The sequence below is a fragment of the Myotis davidii genome, unplaced genomic scaffold (genome assembly GCF_000327345.1).
Source record: "Myotis davidii unplaced genomic scaffold, ASM32734v1 scaffold18, whole genome shotgun sequence".
Taxonomy (NCBI): domain Eukaryota; kingdom Metazoa; phylum Chordata; class Mammalia; order Chiroptera; family Vespertilionidae; genus Myotis; species Myotis davidii.
The window spans coordinates 12,090,458-12,098,508 of record NW_006292696.1 but is presented as its reverse complement, the minus strand read 5'-3'; positions in this window follow the sequence as shown (position 1 = coordinate 12,098,508).

Sequence of the window (8,051 nt, the reverse complement as noted above, 5' to 3'; positions counted from 1 at the left end):
TAAATTAAAATGTTAAAATCAAATCTGATATTGTTTTACCTTTTATTTGGTGTGTGGAAGGTGTGCGGAAGAGGGGGTAGTCTTATACGCGAGTATATAACAAACTCTGTATTTTGAGTGGAAATGTTAGGGGGTCGTCTTATACGCCCAGTCGTCTTATACGCCGGCAAATACGGTATACTACACAAATAGAGGTAATATTTAGAAAATACTTTGAAACGTTCACATTATATCTTAATATATACCTACATAAAATGGATTCTAAAAGTGCTAGGTTACTATACAGAGATTCTATATTTGAGGGGTTAACAGGAGCAGCTGGCTATGGTTATCACAGTTTCCCTAGTTGGTGAAGACTATGACATGGACTCAATTTTGACCTACATTGTAATGTAGAGAACACAATCCATAGGTTTTGGAAAATAGGAACTTTGGATTAATTTGTGCATTCTCTTCACTCACCCCTCATTTTGTTCCCCAGAAGGATCCCAAGAAATGTCTTTTTACCAAAGCATTGGTAATTATTTTATTAAAGCTATTAATGATGCAATTACTTATAAGAATCTCTATAATTGACATTTTCTACTGTTTAGGATAACAATCATCTTATCAGTTACTAGCTATTCCTTCTGGGTCACACTATTTAAATTCTCTAAGACTCAGTACCCTTAACTGTAAAATGAGAGCTATAATAACCACCTTGTTCAGTCATTGATGTAACTGGAACAAAATAATTGTTCATGTTTATTGAGTGTTCTACATAAAAAACACTCTGCTAAAACTTAATTTTTCTTTTATACTCTCCATCACCATTTATCCTCTCTATGCCCTCTTCACACTGTTTAAACTTCTCAGTGTTCAAATAATGCATGTGCTTTGTCTCTAGCCCCTTTTAACAGGTAAAACAGTTGACACTTAGCTAGGTCATGGTAAATGTGAGATTTGAACTAAAGTAGTCTGACTCAAGGACTTAGATTTTCATCCTGTACTACATACAGTAGATGAGCCATAAATGCACATTATGATTATCATCATCATTAACATGGTCACAATCAGAAGCATTACTATTATTATGTGATCATTTATCCTTATCCTTGGTCATTCTTCTACAGTACAGTGCTTGATATTATTGATGTATATAGTAGGATTTTAAATAAGTCAACAAAAGGAGTACCACCAGGTCCCCAAATCATAACTTCTGTGGACCTGAGTTTACTCATCTAAAAAAGATGTAAAATAGCATGCTTCATGAGATTCCCTTAGTTCAGAAGTTTTAATGAGATCAGTCTTTAAATGCTACAAGCTCATGAGACATGGGTATATGCTCACAGCATCCGATATAAGGATCATTGGGGCTAGCAATATCAAAGCCCCTCTCTAAACATTAGTTCTATTAATATTAAATTAATGCAAATAAATTTATTCTGTGGCTTCTAGAGTCTCATCAGAAGCCCTAAAGATGTTCTTTTTGTTTTTACATGATTAAAAATAATTTTTTCCTAGAGGGCACCCTTCTAGCTGAGTTGCCACATATTATTTTTTAGCCTATTAAAATTTCATATATTCACTGAAATTATGTGTATGTATACTTAGAAAGAATATTGGTGACTAAAAAAATAGAAGTGCAATATTTTCTTAATTGTTATGCAATGATTTCCACTACAACCTGTTAAGCTTCTCAGATCTATTAAGAAGTGTAGCACCTTCTGCAAATTCAACGATGTGAGTTTGAAAGTTTTTACTTGCTTCATTCAAATGTAAAACTCAGTAAAATTAAAACATGAAATGCAGGTTTAAGGAACATTATCTCTTTTATCATTTAGACTTCTGAGACCTGAAAGTAGGTCTAGAATTTTAACTAAAGCATTATAAAACTTAACTTTTTCAGCACTAATTATCATCACCATAAGATGTATAAAAGGTATAAAAAAACTATTTTTATTAATTATTGTAAAACATAGACAATGAAAGGAAAAGTTCTGTCCTAGTTCCAAAATTTGCCACAAAAAAAGTTCATATCAAGATTGTACTTTAGGCTAAATCAATCAGTTGAGAAAGGCATAGTTTTGCTGGTAAGTTCATTGTTTGATGGAACGAGTGCCAATTAACTAATCTGACACAATGCAATTAACAACTTTGACTTATTATTATTATTTTTTAAATGAATTGGCTGCCTTGGCTTTTTGTTTCAGTGCCATGTAGATATAGCTGAAGATAATAGTAATAATATTGAACTGGGAGGTTAAGTGATTTAATTTTGAAGACATTACTGTTGCAGAGGCCACATTTAATAAATCAATGTGTTTAAGATACTTGGAGATCTATGGATTAAAGATTACTTTGCTGGTGGAGTGCCTAGTAATCATTATACATTGCAAACCCACTGGCAACACTAAGTGCTTGTCTGCCTTAGTGGTAAATAATACTGTGCATCTCCAGGTAGCTCACAGTTCCCCTCCACCCAACACTAGCTGCCTTTCTTCAACAGATATCATCCACTTCTCTGCAGTAATAGATAAAACCCCACACCTTCCTGCCTCAGCCCTAATTAAGGGTGCTTGACAAGGTTAGTTTAGAATATCAATATAATAGTTACAGTAAGCAGTGCACAAGCCATTCATTAGTTGACCCTAAGAAAATTGTGTGCGTGTGTGTGTGTGTCTGTGTGTGTGTGTGTCCCTAAGCAAGCTGAGTCATTTGTGTGGATAAAAAGGAAAAAGGAATCAGATGCTGTTCTTGTGCAGAGAAATGCAATGTCACAGCATCCCTCCTGCCCCATAGGCACGTGTCCAGCTCTGCTCACTAACAGTAACTTACGGTCTATTATACAGTGTCAACCTCAGTGCATGGTATGAAACCTGTGTAAGAATACCAGGAGGGTGTCCTGGTTAGGACAGAAGAGATAATATACTAAAACAAGATTATAATAAAAACATTATTCTTCCCCCTAAGGCAAGTCCTCAGCTATTTTAATCCTAAGTGCCAATCAATACATTTTACTAGTCAGTCATTTTTCATCATGATTTCTAATAAAGATGTAAACATTTGAGTAAAATATCAGGAATAACTATACTAGAATCACTAGAGTCATCAAATTATGAATATAAGATATGAATGGGAGCTTAGCGAATGTCTAGTGTAATCTTTGATGAAAAATACTAAAATCTAGAGACTTGCCCTTATCAAGGCCTCGTCAGGGGCAAAGCTGAGTCTAGACTTTGTCCCTGCCTTCAGTGCCCTTTCCAGTGTCATTTTCCATCATTCTCTGGAATTACTTTAAAACACAGGAAATTTTATACCCAAAAAGAATTCTGATTTGCTGTCCAGATTGCAGCCATGAGCCATGCTGTGTCACACTTTGAGAGAAATCCTGACTAATTCTGTTCAAAGCATTCTGCTTCTTCACCCTGAACCACCTCAAGCAATCATATTCACCTCTTCTTGGATTAAGTTCACCTCAGTTAATCATGGCTTCCCCACCCCTATTATTTGACAGAAACTTCATATTCTGTGTTGTCCATTGTTAATCTAGTGGCTTGTCAAGTAGCAAGAAAGTGCTCAATTGAAAAAAAAAAAAGGTTGATTAAGTTAAAGCAGCCCAATATCCTGACTCCCATGTGAACACTTTCCCTTCACATCTTGTCATCCTCTGACATATCCATGAAATTATATTAAAACAATCTGAGCCCTAACCAGTTTGGCTCAGTGGACAGTGTTGGACTGTGGACTGAAAGGTCCCAGGTTCAATTCTGGTCAAGGGCACGTACCTTGGTTGCAGGCACATCCCCAGTAGGAGGTGTGCAGGAGGCAGCTGATCGATGTTTCTCCCTCGTCGATGTTTCTAATTCTCTATCCCTCTCCCTTCCTCTCTGTAAAAAACCAATAAAATATATTTTTTAAAAAAGACAATCTGAGACCCACCCATTTCAACCCCTACTCCTACAGAATATTAGATAGCAGATTTTCTTTTCCTCTGAATCAATGGAGTTCTTGTTCCTCAGAGAGCTAAGCAGAACACCAATGAACATATTAACATCATCAATGGAAATATTTAATCTTATGATATTTTAATGCAATCTTTAGGTACTTTTGGTAATACATCTGGAGGCCATTTCTGTCCCAGCATGGCTTTCAATATGACGTGAAATTTTCATTCACAAATAAGATCATAGTATTACCCGATAGGTATATAATGTATGTATACAACGCATAGCAGCTCTTAAAATTTAGTGGATCAGGCCTGATATGTACCCCCCTCTCCTCACTGTTTTATTTGATTTAATTATAAGGAAGCAGTCTTTCTAACCCCACTACACTACTAATAATTATTCTGCCCAAATACCACAAGGCAGAGTCTCCTCCTGAGGACAAATGTGTAAGAGAATGAGACCCCAGTTCTGCCATCTATCCTACACAATAATCATAGAGCCTGATGTTTGTCAAGCACTGGCCACACTTTTCCCACACTTTTCCCACTCTGAGGTCCTGAAGACACTGGGTGACAGGCAGAGCAGCTCTGTCCCCATTTTGGCTGGTGGTGTGGTACCTCGGATAAAGCAGAAAACTAGACCAAGATCATACAACCAAAAGGAAGCTAGTGAGAAACCACACTACACATTTCTAAGGAAATCTCTTCTCTTGCCTCGTCCTGCTTTTCATTTCCTCAAAAATATGCCACAAAATACAAGAGATCACTGACTTGGCATGGGTTATTTCTGTAAGTTCTACATTTTCTTCACATTGTTTAAAGGAAACACAATTTTGTGTGACAAATAGATATAAGTAAGTTAGAGAGGAGTGCAAAGGTTGCAAATATAAATATATTATTCAAGACATTTTGGATGCGGGCATTGCAATAGGGGAGAACAATCAGGCTCCACTCATTACAGGAAAGACAGCTGGGAGTTTACAGCCACTGAGCAAAAAGAGGGGTCAGTAGATGAAAAAGTACTAAGAGGAGACATTAGGAATGGGGGATTCTAGACTTAAAGGACTTAACAGTATTCTTCCTGAAGGAAGACCAATGGGATCAGATATCAAGGGTTGAGAATTGTCACGAAACTTAGCAGAGTTCTTGCTACAACGGGGCTAGGCAGGTTGAAGATAGGACTAGGGATCGGTGTAGGCCATGCACGGCTGAGGCCCAGTCAACAACAGGGCTCAGAGAAGCCTGGCTAAAGACTATTCCAGGAGCCCTGGCCAGTTTGGTTCAGTGGATAGAGCATCGGCCTGCGGACTGAAGGGTCCCAGGTTCGATTCCGGTCAAGGGCATGTGCCTTGGTTGCGAGCACATCCCCAGTGGGGGGTATGCAGGAGGAGGCTGATCGATGATTCTCTCTCATCAATGTTTCTAACTCTCTGTCCCTCTCCCTTCCTCTCTGTAAAAAAAAAATCAATAAAATAAAAAAAAGGCTGTTCAAGGAGAGAATCTGTATCAATTTACCTGAGCTCTTTTGGTGAATTGTTTCATTGGACTAGTTGCCCCACAAGCCTGGGCCTTACTCTAGTCTTTGGGTTATAGTTCATTTATGATACTATCAGACACTTTCCACAAATTGCACTGTATGGCTTCTACATGCCAACCACAGAACAGGTGATCCCATCTTGTAGACACTAAGTTAGTCTTGGGTCAAAATATTGGGATTATATAGCTGGAGAAACTAACGAATGGGTTTAGTCTTCCTTTTGTTCAATCTGAGTTTCCCTCTAAAAACAATATTCTCACTCACTCACTGAATAAATTTGGGTAAGCCACTTAACCTTGGGTCTTCAATTCCTCATTGGTATAATAAAAAGGGTTTAACTGAATGAACTCTGATGCCCTTTCCATTATAACAAATACCTGTTAGGTTTTCGGTGCTTCTATCCAATTAATGTTCCACAAAGAACAGACTGAACTAATGTTTTCATTGTCATGGGCTGGACAGAGAAGCAGATTTTAGACAGGAGAGGAAGGCAGGTGCCAATTTCTAGTATCTTCTGACAAAAGATGTATCCTTTCTGGTGATAGGGAAATCTTTCCCCAAGGAAAGCCGGGCTCTCTAAAACTAGAAAAAGGTTGTTTCAGGTTGTACAACTGAGGAACAAACATGAAATAGAAAGCCCGAATGAATTGCAAATAGGGAATGTATACATTTCTCACTGCAAAGCAACCTCCTTATGTCTGATCTGCAATCTTGTCTTGTTAATTCCCCACAATAGAAAAGGATATTGACATGCAAAGTCCTATATAAATAAAGGTGTAGACACTTAACTAAACAACTAAATTTGCTGGGCACACTTACTTGGACATGAGTGGTTGATGAGTGAATTTCTTCCAAGAAGCCACCCTTTCTTTGGCCTTTAAACTTATCAAATCAAAATCTCATATTTAAAGTTGGAAATCCCCTAACTTACCCTATGTTTTTAAGATTAAATAAAAGCGAGTAAAATCATCCCAAAGCTCATTTACAACTGTGTATAGATACAGATTTTTAACACAGAAGACTTGAAGAACAGACATTGAAATTCACATCTTCCCCTGTTGTTACAAAAATTGTTAAAATTTGATGACAATTTTATAGTAAAATCCAGAGTTACAGTTGGAAGACACTCTCCAAGTCATCTGCTCTGACCCCTTCGTGTTAAAGAGGTGAACAAGGGGCCTCAGAAAGATGAGCCCACTGCTGGTAAGTGGCAGAGTTGGGTGCAGAACCCAGGCTTCCTGACTCTGGCCGCAGAGGAGTAGGGTAAGCAATTCAGGAAGCCTAACACAGAGCTCACTTGTGGAATCAACGTGCATTTGTCCCATGGAATTTGTTATCTCCAATTGTGTTCCTGTTATGGGATTTGTTGTTCTGTTGTCTGACTCTGCACTTGATTTGCAATTCTGGGCCACAGCAATATGCTTCCCTAGAGGACTAAGCGGTGGTCAGTGAATTTAATGTCTCACGTTGTGATCTGCGAGCTAAATTGTTACAGCTCCACCTAGTGGAAAAATGCACACAGAGGGGAACTGCAAAGGAAATGAGACCGCTGAGGGAGAATCTGCAGGAACCCGGGGAAGGATGCCGCACAGAGAGGTTAAAGCTGCAAAAGTTGTTCTGACAACTGGCAGTAAACTGAAGACTGTTATGGAGAAATCAAAGTATAATTATTAGAGACGGGGGTACCCCATCAGCTTTCTCATTACTTCGAGGACCTCTAGAGATTTTTATAGCTTCTGGAGGATGCTGTTAGGTATGAAGAGATGAGTCAGAGGATGGAATTAATAACTCAAAAGTGAAAACTAATTCTTGGAATTCTCCCAAAAGTTAACACAGACAAATGTATTCAGCCTTTGAAATCTGACTGTCCCCCACCCTCCAAGAGCCCTTAAGGCAGTGGTTCTCAACCTTCCTAATGCAGCAACTCTTTAATACAGTTCTTCATGTTGTAGTGACCCCCAATTTCATTGTTACAAATTGAACATAATTAGAGCATAGTGATTAATCACAAAAACAATATGTAATTATACATGTGTTTCCCCAAAGGGGTCGCGACCCACAGGTTGAGAACCGCTGGCCTAAGTCTCACTCTCTCAGGGAAGCCCTCCTGGACCCTCTCCTTGAGGAAGGGAGTTTGGCTTTTGTTTGTTTAACACAAAGAATTGTACTCCTTTCCTTCCAAGCACTTATCTCAGCACAGAATTAAACAGTTACATGTTCCCCACCAGACTCTTTCCTGACTTGACTCTAAGATTCATGAAAGCAGGCCTCACCACCATACCTTCAGTGCACAGCACAAGGTAAATGCTCAGTAAACATTTGTTGAATGCACAAGTTCAAAAGCAATTTTAAGCATGTCCTTGACATTAACGATTTCTATATTTGAGACACAATCTCTTTTGAAGAAAGTGCGTAACTCTGCTCTAAGGCAGAGTTGGCATAAACACTGCTGAATCACAGGTAAATGACACCTGGCATGTAGCATACAGTCAATAAATACTTCTTGAATTGAATTGGAAAGGCAGTTTGGGGTCTAATAGGTTTGATTTGACATGGTTCCTGAGGGAGCCAGTGGAGCAACTGCAA